Here is a 20658-nt window from a genome sequence, read left to right on the forward strand (position 1 = left end):
TTTTGTGTTGTAATTATTTTGGGTTTATTTGAATTTGATGTTAGATTGTTTTTATAAATGTATTATCGAAGTTATCCTTCCTATTTTAGCAAACATATAGACATCTCCTCTTATTATTAAAGCAAAGATTTTCTCTAATTAGGGTCCGCCCGTCCATTTATTTAGGCATGTTTAATTTGTCCTATCGATTTTAAACTTTTCATGATGATTCCTCCAACAGTTAGGTACAATTCAGAAATCGTAGCAACTCTATTATTGTAGACGTCTATTTACACATATCCATTTAAAATATGCTCATTTTTTAATAATAATTCCTAGGACAACATGGTACAATATTTTAAGCAAACCATCTCTATAATATATTTCTAAAAATGTAAGTATGTCCTAAAGCAGTATCCTGCATTTAAGTAGTATTTCAACAAATACCTGAATTGTGTACAATTTTGTTTCGACTTTCAAATTAATATTCTGCCTATTAAATTCTGACACTCTGCAGATGTTATTGTTTGTTTTTCGCTTATGGATGTTGTTTTAAAGAGGAGTATGCTAGTTTTGAGGGGTGGATTAAATCACTAAAGTGTCCTTATTCAATACTACACTATGCTTTTTTATTGAAATATAATGTTTTAGACGTAAGTACAATTCTTTTATAGAATTGACAATAACTATGTATTTTATAATGCTTTGATAGCAGTGCATTTTTATTTATACATTTACTGGTTTGACATTTCAATTCTGGGCAATATTAAAGAGGGAGGTAGGTTGTGCTAAAATTCCGTAAAAGTGTAAGTTTTAAGAATTTAGAACTTTAAATTTTGTATGGCAGTTGCTCTAATATAGTACATGTCTACGTTATACCCCATTAAAGCAACTGCTATGCCAAAACTGAGTTCTATTTTAAATTCTTAAAACTCACACATTTACGAAATTTTAGCACAACCTTCCTCCCCCTTCTTGATCTTTTACATTTATATTTTTTTCCAGTATGGCTTCGAAACCGATTTAATATCCGCTGGGTTAGAACGGGTTCTCAGCCATACTGAAAAATCGTGTATAGTATCGTATTACAGACAATTTTCCACGAATACTAAATATTTAGTAAATTGTATACCTACCAGTTTAATAGCCCGGGTCTTTGGCACCTCGGTTCCAATAAAACTGGTTTTAATCATATTATTTCATTTTAATATCCGTGGAAAGCTGTCTGTAATACGATGCGATTAATCAACCTTTTCTAGTAATTACAAAATGCTAAAAACCTTATTTTATTTTTTAAAACTTTCATTAATTGTAATTTTCGTGTGTGAAAATGTGTATTATTCAGAATGCATTTATTTATTTGGGTATAGTCCCTTTCGTGACAACTCCTCTTAAGGGGCGTTTCGTCGTATTTTCACAGAAGCTTTAGTTAGGTTATTTAAGGTTTGGTGAATGCCATGTGGGGTTAGGCAATTGGCCCCGATGGGGCTATAAATAGGAGAAAATCCACTATGAAAATACAACAAAACTCCCCTTAAGAGGGATTTTCCCCTTTTTTTTATTTTAGCCTCTAGAAAGCTTTACATTTAATATTATCTCTCAAATGTTTGTCCATATTTATACTGTGATAGTTATAATACATGACCCTAATTTCTCAATATGAAAAGTGTTTTTCATGTAATGAGAATATTTTTCTTTCAATAAAAACTTTCAACAAATATTTTTTTTATTTTTCACCTTAGAAATCAATTCGAAATTTCAGCTGACGTTGGGGGGGCAACACATAGTAAAATAGACTACCTTTTCATCTGCCCCCCAATTATCATTTTAGATTTATTTCGCTTGATGGCTATACCTAAGAATCTTATACTTTGTCATATGATTATAAGTTAAACAACTTAAAATATTTTCATGATAATTTTAGTATCACACTTCTAAGTATTAGCCAATAAATCTATAAATATAGATGTATATCCAGATAACTACCTGGAACCTCTGTTGGGGACCTTTTCGTTTGCTAGGGAACAGGGTCCATAGGAAAAAGACATACAGTTATTTAACCCCTTCCACCTCTATTGTTATACTTTTAATTATTAGACTCAAGATTAATCACATGTTTTCTTCACTCGCCTGGCATAACAGTAGAAAATGTATCTTTTGTTATTATGTAACAATAAATAATACTAAGGTATGACTTACAATTAAATTTTTACCACTTCTCTCCTTGACAAATGTAAACCACACCTTTCCTTAATTTAGTAAAGACATTTTGCTTCACAAATAAAACAAGGTTGACAACATCCATTAAAGCGAAGCTCTGAAACGATAGGACAAACAAACATTAATACTTGTAGACTGTCAGAACTGAATAATCAGACTATTTTTGTTGAAAACTGCTTAAATACAGGATGTTTAAGGACATACTTACATTTTTAGGACTTGAGTATAGAGATGCTTCCTTATAACATTGTGGTTTGTTGTCCTAGGAATCAGTATTTCAAAAATCAGATCAATCGGATAATTTTATTACATAAATATCTATTGTTAAAAAAGTTAGAAATCAACATCAAAATGGACGTACGGACATTCTGATAACTATTATAGAGTTGCTACGCTTTCGAAATCGTACTTAACTACTACAGGAATCACAATTCAAAATTTGGAATCGATAGGACAATTCTAACATGCCTAGATTAACAAAAATGTTATCAGTTCCAGACGGACAGATCCTGATTATAGATGAGCTTTGTTTTTGAAAAAATCCCTGGAAACCCTAAAAATCTAAATGGTTCCTATGTATTTTTGTCAACTCAGAGACTAAAATCTTGGTGCTTTCATCTTATACCCGAGGTACATTACATAGCAGACAACCAACCATTTGATGGAGATCCTAAGGAGTTGCGCCAGTTTGGGGCCAAGGTAATGTTTCCCCCTATTTTTTTTTAATGGCAAAATTAACCACAGTGTTTTAAACAATCCTTTAGAATATTTAAATAAAACTTTTATAATAGTCAACGTTGCATCATTTTTGTTTGAAAGAAAGAGTGTCTCTCGATTATTTTCCGTAAAATTGTGTTTTATCATATAATCAAATGCGCTTATTAAGTCAAACTGTATTAATTTTGACCATTGCATAAATATACATTTGTTCAAAATTAGGAACAGTTTGATTTAAAAGGCTAACTCACAACTTTTTCGGAAATACGCAAAAAATGGCCTTCTTGTTTTAGGTAGAAAAATGTCTTGATTACGCTGAAAAAGAGCGTTTATAATCTGATGATATAATTGAATTTTCTATTTCTCTCTCAACTTTAAATTGGCATTTCAATGTAATACAAGTTTTCCACTAGAACTTCAAGTAAACTTAATCAATAAGAGAGAGAGAGGGAGAAGATATGATTATGAAACACTCAATTTATTCCTCAAAAAAACTTTTTTTTTATGGATAAAATGTATGAAATTTATACAGATGTCGAATAATCTTATTGTAAACTTTCTATGTGCTTTTTTTTAAACAAGGATGACAACATCCATAAAAGCGAAGCTCTGAAACTTTATGACAGACGAACATTGACTCTTGTAGAGTGTCAGAACTGAATATACAAAATTTGTATTTATTAGTTTTGACAAAATTATACGTAAATTTGTTGCAAAACTTTTTAAATACAGAATACTGTTAAATGTTTCATGACAAACTGACATTTTTAGAACTTGATTATAGAGATGCTTCGCTTATAATATTGTACCTTTTCCTAATAGGAATCAGTACTCCAAAAATCAATTTATTAAAAAAGATTAACATCAACATGCTTAAAAACTTCTTAAATACATAATTCTGTTTGAGGACATTTTGACATTTTTTAGACTGGATTATAGAGATGCTTCACTCAAAATATTGTAACTTATGGTAATAGAAACCAGTAATCCAAAAAATCAGAACAATCGGATGATTTTATCACATAAAAAATTGTTGTTAGAAAAAGTAAAAAAATAACATGTTTAAAATGGACGTAAGGACATTCTGGTAACGATTATGGAGTTGCTACGCTTTCTAAATCGTACCTAACTACTACAGGAGTTATCATGCAAAGTTTGAAATCGATAGGACAATTCTAACATGCCTAAATTAACGAAAAAGGCTATCTTTAATAGACGGACCGACCATATTTATAGAAAAGCTTCGCCAAAAAACTAGACTGAACAACAATGTATATTTAAGCTAAAAACAATAAAGAATAATAATGATTATGTACACTTTTATCTATAAAAATCACATCAAGTTTTAAATACCTACACATTTAACTAATATTTTTCCAGTAACTGATTAATATCCACCGGATTATAACCGGTTCTCAGCCATACTAAAAAATCAAGCATCGTATTATAGACAATATTTTACTAATCATAAAATTAATACCAGTTTTGTTAGCCCCGCCCCTAGGTCCCTCGAGACTAATAAAACTGGTTTTATTCTTATAATTTTTCATTTTAAAATCGGCGGAAAGCTGTCTATGATACGATGCGATAAAAAACTAATGTTAAATAATTTTTATCTAAATATTTTTCACCAGTAAGAATAATAATTAATTTGACTTGTGAAAAAGTTGGTTAAAAATACACCCAGCATCTAGGGGCTGGAAGAGATAGGCTAGAAAAATAGCTTAAAACTGTCCCAAGACTTAAATCTGAAAATTGTGAAACTTATTCAAAAAAAAGATAACTCAATTGGTTCAGTAGTTATTGAAATAGTAAGCTTCAGACAAAAAAATATAAAATAGGACATAACATTTATGAATTATTTATTAGTGTTTTAGTCTTTGCCTATAAAGAATTTAAATTAGTTTAAATGACAGGGTTCGTCAACCTTCAGCCACAGCTACTATCAGTTGCGTTACTTCATAGGCCACCCAATGACCCATCACTGTTGGCCACGTGTCCTAGCCACCCAGTAAGCTTAATCCTCCAAAATTTAGATCTGATAACCAAGTCTCAGCCACCCTATGCTGTAGCCGACATATTTTATTTTTTTTTTCAAAGGGGGAGGTAGATTGTGCTGAAATTCCGTAAAAGTTTGATTTTTAAGGCTTAAAAACAGTAATAGAACAATAATATTCACTAAATATGTGTACTCCTTATTGAATAGAACCATAGACAAAAAATGTTATATATTTATATTTTGTGAATATTATCGTTCTACTACTGTTTTTAAGCCTTAAAACTCACACCTTTTCGGAATTTTAGCACAACCTACTTCCCCTTTATCAAAATTTATAAATTACTGAACTTAAATAATCTTTTAATGTGAATTATTTGATATGAATTGAATATTTCTTATATTTTATATAAAATTCACTGTTTTCTTCACCGGTTTACATATTTAGTCAAATTCCAAAAATTTACTAGGCTAGCCTAAGGTTTCCTAAATCTTACATTTTACTTAATTGTATGTAAGGTTAAGGAAACCAGGAAACCATAACACCCTAAGGCTAGCCTAAGAAATTTTATATGATTTGGCCTATTATAAATAACACTTTTTTAAATGTATATATGAGAGATAGAGATTTGTAACATAAAATATTTTTTCTACTTTTTGTTATCCCTTAGGGTATAGTCCCTTTTGTGGCAACGCCTCTTAAGGGGCGTTTCGTCGTATTTTTCACAGAAGCCTTTGATAGGTAAGGTTAAGTTGGGTTAGGTGATTGCACCGCAGGGTTCTGCAATTGGCCCTGCAGGGTTAGAGCCCCCCCCCCCCCCGCAATGGCTAGAAATAGGGGAAGAGCTACTGTGAAAATACGACGAAACGCCCCTTAAAAGGTATTGCCACAAAAGGGACTATACCAATCCCTTTTTATAATGATGTATTAAAAACTATGAGAGGTTTCGTGACTTTTTAATATGTATTTGTAAAATAAATTTAGACAAAAAAATCTAAGATTGGTCCTATACAAACCGATTTTATTTCACAAATGCACAAATACTAGCTTCGTCCATAGATTTTAGAGTTTTGCTCGTAGATACAGGGGTGTGGGAGGGGGGATATTATCCCTTTCATTTTTTTTAAAGGAAAAAAGACAAAGAACAAATTGTGTCAAAAATGATCGATATGACGTCATAAAATGAGGGAGATGAGAGGAGAAGTGGGAAAGGAAACCTCTAAAAAAAGAGATGGATAATCCCTCATTTTTATGACGTCACATGGATCATTTTTGACACAAATTGTGCTCTGTCGGAATTTTATTTTTTATATTTGGGCCTTATCTTTAGGGTAGTGGACCAATTCATGTTTAGCTGTTTAGGAGATCTTAATGGAAATGATCCATATGCTTTATATAATAAGAAAAATCACTAATAAATACTCTAATATGTAATGATGTAAACTCTGTATAAGTAAGAACATTGTATATATTCATAAAAATTTAAATCTTATATGATTTTAAGAGTTTTATACAATAATTTCTATGATATACTATATTGGTCAGTTGAATTTGAATTGCTGAATGTGTACACAGTTTCCTTTTCCTCATCCTATCTCAATATTTACTACAAGCTAAAAAAGCTTTTAACTTCCAAAAAAAACTAAATTTTGAATGTATACATAATGTATAAATCGTTTATACATTCAAACTTAGATTTTTTTGGAAGTTTGAAGTTTTTTAGCTAGTAGTAAATATTGAGATAGGACGAGGAAACTGTGTACACTGTACACATTCGGCAATTCAAATTCAATTGACCCTATATTATATGTGTAAGTCTAGTCTATCAAAAGGTTTTTGGTGTAAATATGGGCTAGTAAACATTCTAAAAGATAACACGTCTAAACATTAAAACAAGAAACTATTTTTGTAGAACAAAAAAAACGGATTTAAATGAAGCCTGCAAGAAATACACCGATTTTTAAAATACCTAAAATGCCAATACTTTTTTAGTTATTGTGGCCGAAGGCAATTTGGGGTATTGGTTCTCTTTACGGAAGTCTTATAGCAGTTAGATCGGTGTATTTCTTGCAGGCTTCCTTTTAAGACCTAGAATCATTAACCTTACCCTATACCTAATTCAACTTTACCTAACCTAACATAAAACTAAAGTATATTTTCACTTTTACTTTTTGGTATCTTCTTGTTTTTCAGTTGCATTTTCTTTTCTATCCTTATTTTCAACTACTTTAGGATTATCATTAATTTTTGTATTATCATTATTTTTAGGTTTATCATTTGCTTTGCTCTTTTTTGTTTCCTCTTTGGGTTGCACTTTTTCATCTTTGCTTTCTTTGGTGACATTTTTCTTTAGGCTGAAATCTGTGAAAGACAAAGTTCTTAATTTAGCTAGTTCATTTGCCAGGCTACATCTTTCTTGGGATAGTTGTAGAATAGCCAGGCTCAGCTCGTCTATCCTGTAGTTGGATACTTGAATGGATTACTGGTATTGTGGCAATGCTAATATTCTCATTGCCTGAATATTTCACATTTTTTGGATGGTTAAATGTTGATCATATATGTAAATGGATTTATTATTACATGAATGTTACACCAGATTTTCATGTTTTCTAATAAAGAGAAACTCTTAGTGTGCTAAAATAACGATACCCCAATCCATCCCCTCCCATCTTACTTGATGAACGAACTGACCAATAAATGAGTTCCATGTTAGCAACTTAGAGTGATGGCAATTTTTCCCCTGTCATAACATCCATGTATGGTTGTGTGTTTCCGTTAACATATGAAAACTAAAAATAAATCTTTAATTTTTAATTTGAGACTGTATTTGTATAGAAATGTGATTTTGTAAATAGGAAAAGCAAATAGCAAAATCACCTGATCAAAACATAGACGACAAAAGGCTTTCCCATACAAAAAAAGAACATTGCAAACATCGTGGTTTATGTATTGTACTAGCGGCTACGCCCCTAGAGGCCTCTAGTGCCACTTAAGATTTTTAAAAAATAATACATAAACTTTCTATGTTGCGTTTAAGTCTCTACGCAACAAAAATATATTTTTTGTGTGATGTCTCTTGGGAGGTTGGTGGTAACCTCCCCCAAAATAGTAATAAACCTTTCCGGGACCTATGAGAAGCTACCCTGTTAATGAGGACCCGATCGGTTCAGCGGTTAGCGAGATTCCTTGGTACAAACAGACGGACACGACAGACAAACACACATCCTGTTACTTTATTATAAGAATAGAATATCATAGTTAGTAAAATATTTCATTGAAATGAAAAATAATGTTAAAATTAGATTTATAAATTTGGATGTAAATAATAATTATTTAAATACGAAAGAAAATTTATATTGATGAATGATTTTATATCAAACGTATTATATATTAAACATTTTTTGTTTGTAGCGAAGGATCTCGCTGACCGCTGAACCGAAATAGTTCTCCTTTACAGTGAAGCTTCTTATTGGTGCAGGGAAAGTTTTTAACTATTTTTGGGAGGATAACTTCACCCTTCCGATAAAAGATGACCCCCCCCCCCCAAAAAAAATAACTTTAAAACTTAAATTTAGAATGTGGGGGAGGGGTCGAATTTTCTTCTCCCACCCTAATTGCTTTGGAGGTTCTAGAGGTGTAGCCGCTGGTAATTAAAATAGTAACGAATTCAGGAATAAGTATCTAACTGTCCTGGAAGATGTGATGCCTTTGGGTTCTTTGTTCACCAGTTTGTTATTAGAAAGTGGGGACAGAAATTTCTCTTTGATGCCTTTCCCCGCGGGTTCTTTCGTGGCAGGAGCATCTTTAGGGGCTATACCAGCAGAGGATAGGTTAGGCACACTCACTGACTTTTTGATCATCTGGTGATAATGAAAATTCAGATTTTATGAAAAAGATCTTTCTACTACGCCCCTAGAGGCCTTTAGTAACATTTTAAATTTTTTAAATCTAATTATAGAAATAATTGTCTATGTTGCGTTCAAGTCTCTACTTTAAAAAAATTCTTTTAGATTTTTTTTGTGATTTTTCTTGGATGGGTGGTGGTACCCTCCCCCCAAATAGTTATAAACCTTCCCGGGACCTATGAGAAGCTACCCTGTTAAGGAGAACCCGATCGGTTCAGCGGTTAGCGAGATTCTTTGGTACAAACACATAGACAAACATCCTGTTAATTTATTATAGGGATATTCTTAATGAAATTGCAGGTAATTTTAAAGTGTTGCAACTTGCATTGATTATTGACTTCTTAAAATTATATTGTTCTACCTTTACTTTTATGTACTCCGTTACATCTTAAGCCTATAGTTAATTTGATCTTAAGATCTCAAAAATAGCCGAAATAAAAAATCCATTCATTGGTTTCAGCCAGCATTGGGGATAATTTTGTTGGACATTTTGAAAAGTAAAGTAAATTTAAATACTCGAAATCAATAGATAAATTTACTAACAACACGCAAGTTTAGTTTTATGCATCTGAGGTTTTCCTTAGGGTTTAAAGGGACAAGACAATGGTAGATAAATTGATTTATATCCCCAATGATGATACACAAAATGATCCCTTCTCTAGATTACAATTATTGGTTCAAACGTGTGGACACTAAACTTAATAAAATCAACCAATAAAATTCCATAATAGACCCCAAAGCCAACGAATAAGAAAACTTTATTATGGGTACTACTGTAATAAAAAATTAAATGTCCCCTCCATGATTGGGTTTTCCCCACTCATTTTGAAAATTTTCAAATATTCCTGGGGTGGACTATGTTGCACACAGCAGGCACTCTCATCAAGAACAGCACCATTCAAGTTGATCACCGGGTTGTACGAACAAGCACTTTTAGGCCTGGACATTCAGGATAAATGGAAAGGTGTGTAGGTAAAAGGTTTTTCATGTCAATTTCATAAGTTCTAGCTAAAAGGATTCAAAAAAGAAAAGTATAAAACGGTTGCCAACAATAATATCTTTTTGTATAAAAGGGCTCTAACTTAATTAATTTCCGCGGGATTAGAACCGGTTCTCGGTCATACTGAAAAATTGTGTATTACATCATGTTATATTTATCTCAAAATGAAAACTAAGAAAACTTGTTTTAATTTTATGAGTTTTATTTTAATATTCGTGCAAAATTGTTTGTAAGATGATGGTATACTTAATTTTTCAGTATTTCTGAGAACCGATTCTAATCCAGCAGATATTTATCAGTTTGGAAGGCATACTAGAAAATAACTACTCCTATTATCCTGCCTGCTAACAGCTGTGGCCAAGGTGGCCAGACTCAGTTTACTCTGGAAGAAAATGTCCGCTGTGTCATTTGGCGGCCGGCAGTCAATACTACTGATTATAATCCTTTTCCTGCAGTCGGGCAGATTAAAAAATATCACAATGCAATTAAAAGGTAATTTAAATGATATAATTGGATCAACTGAAAATTGATTGCCCATTTCTTCCCTAATTTCCGAAGCTGTACAGCAGATAACCCAACTATTGCAAAAGCTATTTTCAGCTACTCCGGTCAATGGGAAAAGCGATATAATGTGTAAATGATTTATACATTCAAAATTTAAATTTTCAATTTTTTTTTGAAGTTTGAAGCTTTTTAGTTAGTAGTAGATATTGAGATAGGACGAGGGTGCTATGTACACAATCGGAAAGTAAGATTCATCTGACCTATAATTGTTCTATTCATATTATATTTGGAACAATAATTCCCATAACAACTAGATACAATATCTTAAGCGAAGCATCTCTAAAATTAAAGCCTAAAAATATAAGTATGCCTTAAACAATATGCAGTTTCATATACAATTTTACGTATGATTAAATAGAATTAATTTTGATTTTGTTCTGACATTCTACAAGTTTTAATGATCGTTTGTACTACCCTCTAGTATCCATGGAGGCCTCACGGAGCGAATTAAATAAAGGAAATACAAATTTTGTATCTGCCCAACTCTCCTGCTGGCACGGTTGGCTTTCTCTTGACAGTTACTCAACCTGGCGGCCGTCCTGCTGCCAAATATGCTGGTCCCACCCAATTTGGTGGTACCTGAACCTGGCCGCATACCTGCGGACCTCACCCGCCGTTCACTAACCGTGGGAGCAACCACATTTTTGCCTACGTAGTGAAATTAATATTGAAGTACTTTTTGAGAATAAAAATACATGTAAATTGATGTTATAATAATATACAAATCAAAGGGGCCTGAACGAGAGCAAGTGATTTTAAGAGACTTCCAGCATTAAAAATGAGTATTATTTTAGTCAATAAACTAGGTTTAATATACATAGTTAAAATCAACTAAAAAAATAAGCTTTACCATGAATTTATATGAAAAAACGTTAAAATTTTAAGTATTTTTTTCTCGTAATATCATCATATGTTTTGTTGAGTTCAAAAGACAAAATAAAATAACACGTCAAAAAATCATCAAATGCTCTAAATTGCAAAAGTACACTAATTAAACTGTTTATAAAATTACAAGTTACCCTTTTTCTGAATATACATTTTTTATCAAAGTGATATTATTTTCTGCCAAAGCTTTTAAAACAACACTTCGAACTCAACAAAACATTTGATGAAAACTCATCAAAAAATGCTTATAATTTAAATTTTTAAGCATAAACCTAGTATAATCACCAAAAAAACTGGAAGGTGCTTAGATTTACTTGTTCCCGTTCGTGCATACTTTAAAAAGTTTTGCTATTAACAGCTTTGATTAATATTGTATAACTTCAATTAAAATTATGCCTGATTTTGCTGATGAAACGACACCTTCTTTTCTCTTTGCCGGATTTTTCACATTTCTGAGCGTACTTTTTGATATATTACTGATAAACTTGGTTGCTCTTATAATTGTTCCACTTGACTTCTCATGACTTTCTACATGTGTCTGTTTCAGCAGGCCTGCTGGTTCTTGGTTCGATTCCTCGTTCACCTTTTAAAAGATAATTTATCTAAAATTAGTAGTAAGGTGTTTTTGCTTGTAGCTTAATATTTCTATAACTACTAAACTAGCTGATTGAGTTCTCCATTTTATGGAAAATAGGTCCCTGTATGGCTATTTGATTTTTGAAACTAAGTCTGGGTTTAGGCTATTTCCCTTACTCCTTTAAATACAGAGCTCCTAGATGCTAGGAGCAAAGCCGCTAATAAATATTACTCTATTAAACAGATCCGTAAATGCACAATGCCAAATTTTATTTGATAGGCTTAGAAGTGTTTCATAAAAAGGGAAGAGTTGAAAAATTTTGCTGTTGTTTTTGTAAATTATTAGTTAGGTAGCTTTAAAAATAATTATTTACAGGTATATTTATGAATGTTCTGATAAGTTGAAAGCCAGGGAGGGAGGTGACATTAGAATGTGTATTACACTAGTCCCCAAAGTTTTATAATAACGTTTCTTATTCGTTGGCTTATCAACTTTGGGGACTTCCATTAAATTTTGATTGGTTGGTTCATTAGGTTAAATGCCCAAACGTTTCAACCACTAATTATAATCTATAGAAGGGCATCATAATATAAGGCATATATATCAATTTATCGGTCATTGTCTTATCCCTTTAGATCCAGTCCTGGTTAAAAAAAACGATGGCACATTAAAATAAATACTACTCAACCTTTTCTAGTTGAATTTGAGTGACAGTACTCTCATAGGCTGGCATCAAACCATTGACCTCTGGGGAGCTTTGTGGCTCTACCAGACAAGTATCGGTGCACATCTTATGTTTATGGGCACAGGTTTTACATGACAGACCACCTCCTAAGAATCAAGTAATAGTTATCTATCGTATCGTATTATAAACAGTTTTCCGTGAATGTTAAAATGAAAAAATATAAGATTTAAACATGTTTTGTTAGCCTCGAGGAGCCAAAGGCCCAGGCTAACAAAACTGGTATTAATATTCGTGGGAAAAATTTACTGGAATTCAATGATAAACATGTTTTTCTTAGTATTGCTTTGAACCGGTTCTAATCCACCGGATAGGATATTTACCGGTTTCGAAGCCATACTGGATAAGAAATGAATATTTTAAAAGTCGGCCCAACGTTGTGGTTAGGATACTAAAATGTTTTGGCTCCCTGCAAGGGCAAGAGGTTTGGTTCTATTTACACACTTATTGAATTTAACCAACCAAAGAATTTTTTATCCAATCTTAACCAGACAAATGCCATCTAGCTAAAAAAGATGCGTAGATTTCATTTCTGGCAACCAGAAAATCCGCAGAAATTGAATTAACAAGATCCAAAAAAGTTTCATTAAAAAAAACCTAACACCAAAAATAACAAACAATAATTATAACGACGACTTAGTTTCTTTTTCCTGTTTAATTCAAATATTGAAATTAATTTTCAGGCATGCATGTTTGTTGGTATAGTACTTTTTTTAGAAACCAAAATACAGACATATTTAAAACTACGAAATTGTACGTTAGTTACTAGAAAGATTATATTTTTTTCTTGCTTTAAAACAACTTTTTGTACATAAAAACCCGTAATGTCTTCATTATTGACACAAACATGCATGCTGTATAGTTTTTAAAAATTTAGTCAAATAAAATACCTGATTAGAATACAAAGCAAGAAATAAAGGTTATCAACTCCCTATGAGCTTTTTGTGTTAAATAGAATTAGTAATAAGAATAAAAGAGTTTCAAAAAATAGTAAAATAACAAAATGTAAGGTGAATTGTTAATATTAAATCAATCAAAAATTGTTTTACATTCTTATAAGGGGGGCGTCGGATCTGACACTTTTGCGTAAACAGGGTGCATAGGCTTTGTGTTAGGAGTCAGAGGATAGGTTATTTGGAAAAAAAGTTTACATTTGGGGTATATTTTTCTTATATTAAAAAAAAATTTTGATAGGTATCCAGGTTCAGGTGCTGCAGGCTGGAAGGTCGTTTCTGGACAGGTATAAATGAAAAAAAAATTTTGTTTGAAGAGTTAGAGATCAACTTATTCATCCAAATATGCATCTTTAGGGATGTTATGAGCATATATGAAGAGATAATAAAAATCAGCCTCCAGGTTCAGGTACTGCAGGCCTCCAGGTGAATTCTGGACAGGTAAAAACTGAAAATTTTTACTTTTGAAGTTAGAACTAACCTTATTTAACAAAAGTTGCTACTTTATGGATGGTATGAACTAATTTAAAGAAAAATTTTAAATCGGGCTCCAGGTTCAGGTACTGCAGGCCTCCGGGTGGATCCTGGACAGGTAAAAACTGAAAAATTTTATTTTTGAAGTTAGAACAAAACTTGTTTTACAAAGTTTGCTACTTTATGGATCCTGGACAGGTAAAAACTAAAAATTTTTACTTTTAAATTTAGAGCCTAACTTATCTAACAATAGTTGCTACTTTATTGATAGTATTAACCAATTTGATAGATAAAAACTAAAAAAATTTATTTTTGAAGTTAGAACAAAACTTGTTTTACAAAGTTTGCTACTTTATGGATAGTATTAATTTATTTGAAGATAAATTTGAAATCGGGCTCCAGGTTCAGGTACTGCAGGACTCCAGGTGGATCCTGGACAGGTAAAAACTAAAAATTTTCACTTTTTAAGTTAGAGCATAACTTATTTAACAGAAGTTGCTACTTTATGGATAGTATTAACTCAATTGAAGAAAAATTTGAAATCGGGCTCCAGGTTCAGGTACTGCAGGCCTCCAGGTGGATCCTGGACAGGTAAAAACTGAAAATTTTTATTTTTGAAGTTAGAACAAAACTTGTTTTACAAAGTTTGCTACTTTATGGATAGTATTAATTTATTTGAAGATAAATTTGAAATCGGGCTCCAGGTTCAGGTACTGCAGGCCTCCAGGTGGATCCTGGACAGGTAAAAACTAAAAATTTTTACTTTTAAATTTAGAGCCTAACTTATCTAACAATAGTTGCTACTTTATTGATAGTATTAACCAATTTGAAGATACATTTGAAATCAGGCTCCCGGTTCTGGTACTGCGGGTCCCCAGGTGGATTCTTGATAGGTAAAAACTAAAAATAATACCTACCTTTGAAGTTAAAACAAAAGTTGCTACTTTGTGGCTAGTATTAAATAATTTAAAGGGGGAGGGGGGGGGGGGGGGGGTGGTAAAATGTGGTGACTCGTACCACGACATTTTATTTTAGATGCTACTCCCTTAGTTTTAGAGATAATTGGGTGAAATCTTTTGGGCTGGGTCAGTAATTACCCCAAGTTTTGGTATCTTTCAAAAAAAACGGCGGCGGGACCGCCGCTCCCGCCGTTCACCGCCGTTTTCCGCCACCGCCCAAAAAAGGATAAAAATTTTTGAAAAAAATAACATGGTCTCAAATGATTTCAAATTGCCTAATTCGGCGAGAAATGCAATAAAAAATTATATTTGGCGGCGGCAGAAAACGGCGGTGGAAGGCGGGAGCGGCGGTACTGCCGCCATTTTTTAATCAAATATTTTTTACTGACCTACCTCAAAAGATTTTGTTTCAATATCTTTAAAAGAACAGGGGAAGCACTGAATTTAAGATATACCTTGAATCCTTGATAAACGAGAATTTGAAAAAAGTCCCCCCGCAGGGTTGGTTATAAGGGAAAAAATTTTTGAAAAAAATAACATGGTCTCAAATGATTCTAAATTGCCTAATTCGGCGAGAAATGCAATAAAAATTTTTTTGGGCGGCGGCGGAAAATGGCGGTGAACGGCGGGAGCGGCGGTCCCGCCGCCGTTTTTTTTAAAGATACCAAAACTTGGGGTAATTAGTGACCCAACCCAAAAGATTTCACCCAATTATCTCTAAAACTAAGGGAGTAGCATCCAAAATAAAATTGCTGGTATGTCGTGGCACGAGTCACCACATTTTACCCCACACCCCCTCCCTTTAATTGCTGAAAGACTGCCACAATTAGGCTTAATTCCCCGAATTCGAAGCCTTAAACTTCAATAACTTTTTTGTATAAAATCAATGGTATTGTGTCTACTTGTTGGATTTTTACCGCAGTTAGAGCAGTGTATTTCCTGCAGGCTTCCTTTAGTGACTGACCTGTTGACAATGTTTTTTTTTTTTATTCTAGTCGATTGTTAATATTATTTTTGAAGATATAATTCAAAATGTAACAAAATAGTTGGATTTAACTTGAACCTTTGAATTAGTTAAATAGATATAGTTCTAACTCATAAGTTAAATATTTTAATTTTTACATGTCCAGAATCCACCTGAAGGAATACAGTATATGAAATTTGAGCTCGATTTCAAATTTTTCTTCAAATGAGTTAATACTATCCATAAAGTAGCAACTTTTGTTAAATAAGTTTTGTTCTAACTTCAAAAGTAAAATTTTTCAGTTTTTACCTGTCCAGAATTCAAATGGGACCTGCAGTACCTGAACCTTGAGCCCGATTTCAAATTTATCTTCAAATTGGTTAATACCATCAATAAAGTAGCAAACTTTGTAAAATAAGTTTTGTTTAACTTCAAAAAAAAAAATTTTCAGTTTTTACCTGTCCATCATTCACCTGGAGGCCTGCAATACCTGAACCTTGAGCCCGATTTCATATTTTTCTTCAATTGAGTTAATACTATCCATAAAGTAGCAACTTCTGTTAAATAAATTATGCTCGAACTTTAAAAGTGAAAATTTTTAGTTTTTACCTGTCCAGGATCCGCCTGGAGTCCTGCAGTACCTGAACCTGGAGCCCGATTTCAAATTTTCTTCAATTAAGGTAATACTATCCATAAAGTAGCAACTTTTGTTAAATAAGTTATGCTCTAACTTTAAAAGTGAAAATTTTTGTTTTTACCTGTCCAGGAACCACCTGGAGGCCTGCAGTACCTGAACCTGGAGCCCAATTTCAAATTTTTCTTCAATTGAGTCAATACTATCCATAAAGTAGCAACTTTTGTTAAATAAGTTTTGCTCTAACTTTAAAAGTGAAATTTTTTAGTTTTTACCTGTCCAGAATCCACCTGGAGGCCTGCAGTACCTGAACCTGGAGCCTGATTTCAAATTTTTCTTCAAATAAGTTAATACTATCCATAAAGTAGCAACTTTTGTTGAATAAGTTTTGCTCTAACTTTAAAAGTGAAATTTTTTAGTTTTTACCTGTCCAGGATCCACCTGGATGCCTGCAGTACCTGAACCTGGAGCCCGATTTCAAAATTTTCTTTAAATTAGTTCATACCATCCATAAAGTAGCAACTTTTGTTAAATAAGGTTTGTTCTAACTTCAAAAGTAAAAATTTTCAGTTTTTACCTGTCCAGAATTCACCTGGAGGCCTGCAGTACCTGAACCTGGAAGCTGATTTTTATTTTCTCTTCATATATGATCATAACATCCCTAAAGATGCATATTTGGATGAATAAGTTGATCTCTAACTCTTCAAACAAAATTTTTTTTTCATTTATACCTGTCCAGAAACGACCTTCCAGCCTGCAGCACCTGAACCTGGATACCTATCAAAAAAAATTTTAAATATAAGAAAAATATACCCCAAATGTAAACTTTTTTCCCAAATAACCTATCCTCTAACTCCTAACACAAAGCCTATGCACCCTGTTTACGCAAAAGTGTCAGATCCGACGCCCCCCTTAATTTCAATAAAACATATATATTAGGGTGGGTCGATTTTTGACATTTTTTTTCTGAGGCCAAAGCGGGGATCTGCACTCAATTTATATAGATATAATACACCTCTGGATGATTAAAAATTTATCCTAAGTCTTAAAACCGCTGACGACCAGACATTCAATTGTACAGCTATTTGTAAATGGGAGTCAAAAATTTATTGAATCAGAACTATGGCTTCATGGTGCTCCCTGGAAATGCCTTGAGGAGCTGAGTCAGGAACTTTTGTCCGTTTCAAAAAATCTTGTTCCTAGCCTGAGAAAATCTAAAAAACCTCTACAAATTGGACAATTCTCAATAAACCTTAAAAAATTTTGGTTTTTTAGTGATTTCTAAGGCTAGGAACGAGATATTTTGAAACGGACAAAAGTTCCTGATTCAGCTCCTCAAGGCCTTTCCAGGGAGTACCATGAAGCCATAGGTCTGATTCAAAAAATTTTTTGAATGTCGTCTTTGCATACTAATAAGTAATGAATTATATTTTTAAGTGGTCGTGTTCTAAAACTCAATTTTTTTAAATTCTTTTTCGGTCAGAAATGTTTTTAAGGTTAATTTTATCTGTTGCATATCCCCGCTTTGTCTAATTCCGATATGAACCCACCCTAATATATATGCTCAAGAAAGGTTATTTATAATTATGAATTCTACCAGACTAAAATATAAAAGGGGAAATAGTTTATGAAGACGACACAAAATGATTTTAAAAATTACTTATTTTTATCTTTTTTTTTAATCTTTAACAATTTTAATGTTTTTATTATGTAAATATATAAAGTATTATTCAAACTTAAAGGATTTAATCTTTTTCTTTGTAATTTATATGTCTAAACAGTGTAAAAATGAAGTTCTTAATTACGAATTTTCAAATCATTAGATTTTAATACAGTTTATTATAGAAATAAAGAATAATTTCAACAAAAAAAAATTGCTACAAAAAGGCTTACTGTATTATTAAACTGACTTAATTGTATAATTGCATTCATTTTGTTTATTTACCTTGAAAAATAAGTGTTTAAGTGCTGCATTGGTTAAAATCAAACCTAAAAGTGCTCTTTATTCAGTGACAGAGTGAAAAAAATATATACCTTGTTTTATAGTTTTTGATCTCTTTTTTTATATATTTTTATCTGATATGTATATCAAAATTTAAAAGTATCTATTTCATTATATATTCATACTTTGCTAAAACGTCTTGGTTACTTTTTGCACTATATTTGCTCTAAAAAGGATTCTTTATCTGACTTCTACATTTAAAATGAAAGATTTTATCCCAATTATTATGTTGACTGTAGAAAAAAAAATTATTTTGTTTATATGCAATTTTCTATAATAAAATGTGAGAAAGGCCTTTTTTCACATGTAGGGCGAAAAAAGTAACACTGAAAATATTTTTTATGTCTTAAGCATGTCCTAAACTCATAGATAATAAACTTTCATAAAAGATTTATTTCAGAATATGTCATTTAGGGCATAAAATTCATTTTGCAAATTAAGATTGCAAATGTTTGCCAATAACTTTTAAAAATGATTTCTGCGGATTTTCTAATTTACATGGGTGTTTTCTACACATTTTCCCCTTTCTAAAAATACCTTCCTCATAAGGATTGGCTTCCGGAAAGTATACACTTTCCAAAATTGATATGTGTTTAGTTGGTTCAATTTCTAAAAACGAAATTACAAAATCTTATTTTTTAAAATTTAATTCAAATATACAAGACAGCGTAAAGTTGCACAAAAAAATGACGTCATACAATAAAGTTGACCAATGAGAGGCCAGTATACACTGTAATTGAACAATGGTAAAATTTTTTCTGGCCTCTCCTTGGTTATTTTTCACTGTCTCCAAATATATTCATTTTAGAAATGATAAATATTTTTTCAAAATTATATTTCTTTCTAGATATTTTATTATATATTTCATTTCATTTTGGTGTTGTCATCCTTGTTAATCATTAACTCAACAAATCAAAATATATTTGACTCACCCGTTATTTGTCCTTCAGATTGGTTTGTATTGTCATCAACTGGATTACCCTGAACAATAGAGATATTAGATTAGATTAATATATCAGAAACAATTGAGTTATTAGATTAGAAAAATAGTTAGAGGACTATTTATCATCCAGATTAGTTTGTATTGTCATCAACTGAATTACCCTAAACAATAGATTCTAATAATCTATTCTAATGGATTATTATATTAGATGAATAGAATAGAATAGATCAATAGTTAGAGGACTATTTGTCATCCGGATTGGTTTGTATTGTCATCAACTGAATTACCCTGAACAATAGAGATATTAGAATAGAGTAATATATCGGAACAATAGAGTTATTAGAATATAGATCAATAGTTAGAGGACTATTTGTTGTCCTGATTTGTTTGTAATTTCATCAACTGGATTATTAGAATAGAGAAATATATCAGAACAATAGAGTTATTAGAATAGATATATAGTTAGGACTATTTGTTGTCCTGATTGGTTTGTAATTTCATCAACTGGATTACCCTGAACAATAGAGTTATTAGAATAGAGTTATATATTAGAAACAATTAAGTTATTAGATTAGATAAATAGTTAGAGGACTATTTGTCTTCGTGATTGGTTTGTATTGTTATCAACTGGATTACCCTGAACATTAGAACCATTATAATAGATTAAAATATCAGAACAATGGAGTTATTAGAATAGATATATAGTTAGATTACTATTTATCATCCAGATTGGTTTGTTTTGTCATCAACTGTATTACCCTTGAACAATAGAGTTATTAGATTAGATCAATAATTAGAGTAATAATTTTCTGGTATTTATGACATCATTAGATTAACCCCGATAAATAGATTACCATTTATAAATATATGTTGAAAGAAAATTAGTTTACAATTAATACACAAACTCTAAGGGTTAATTAGTCATTGTTTTTTTTTTATCATATTAAATAAATCATCTATATTTTAACCCAATTGGCTGAAGGAATGACATTTAATAATACCATACTACTACAAAACACTTCTCAATAATCAAAACTTTCAAAGGCATTCAATCAAAAAGTTTTAAAATTCTTAAATTTATTTGCACTACTACTGGTGTTAGGATTGGGGAAAATTTATAATTTAAAAGTTTGACTCTAACTT

General features: G+C 31.7%; 1 long non-coding RNA gene across 1 annotated transcript; it reads left to right on the forward strand.

Moving 5' to 3' along the window:
* The first annotated feature begins 1057 nt into the window (after positions 1-1057).
* LOC145312165 (uncharacterized) lies at positions 1058-1697 on the forward strand. The gene is made up of 2 exons (XR_013876931.1): positions 1058-1343; positions 1547-1697. It is a non-coding gene; the product is annotated as an uncharacterized LOC145312165 (long non-coding RNA).
* The last annotated feature ends 18961 nt before the right edge of the window (positions 1698-20658 follow it).

Source organism: Acartia tonsa, chromosome 2, assembly GCF_053477335.1.
Source record: "Acartia tonsa isolate MP-2025a chromosome 2, ASM5347733v1, whole genome shotgun sequence".
Taxonomy (NCBI): Eukaryota; Metazoa; Arthropoda; class Copepoda; order Calanoida; family Acartiidae; genus Acartia; species Acartia tonsa.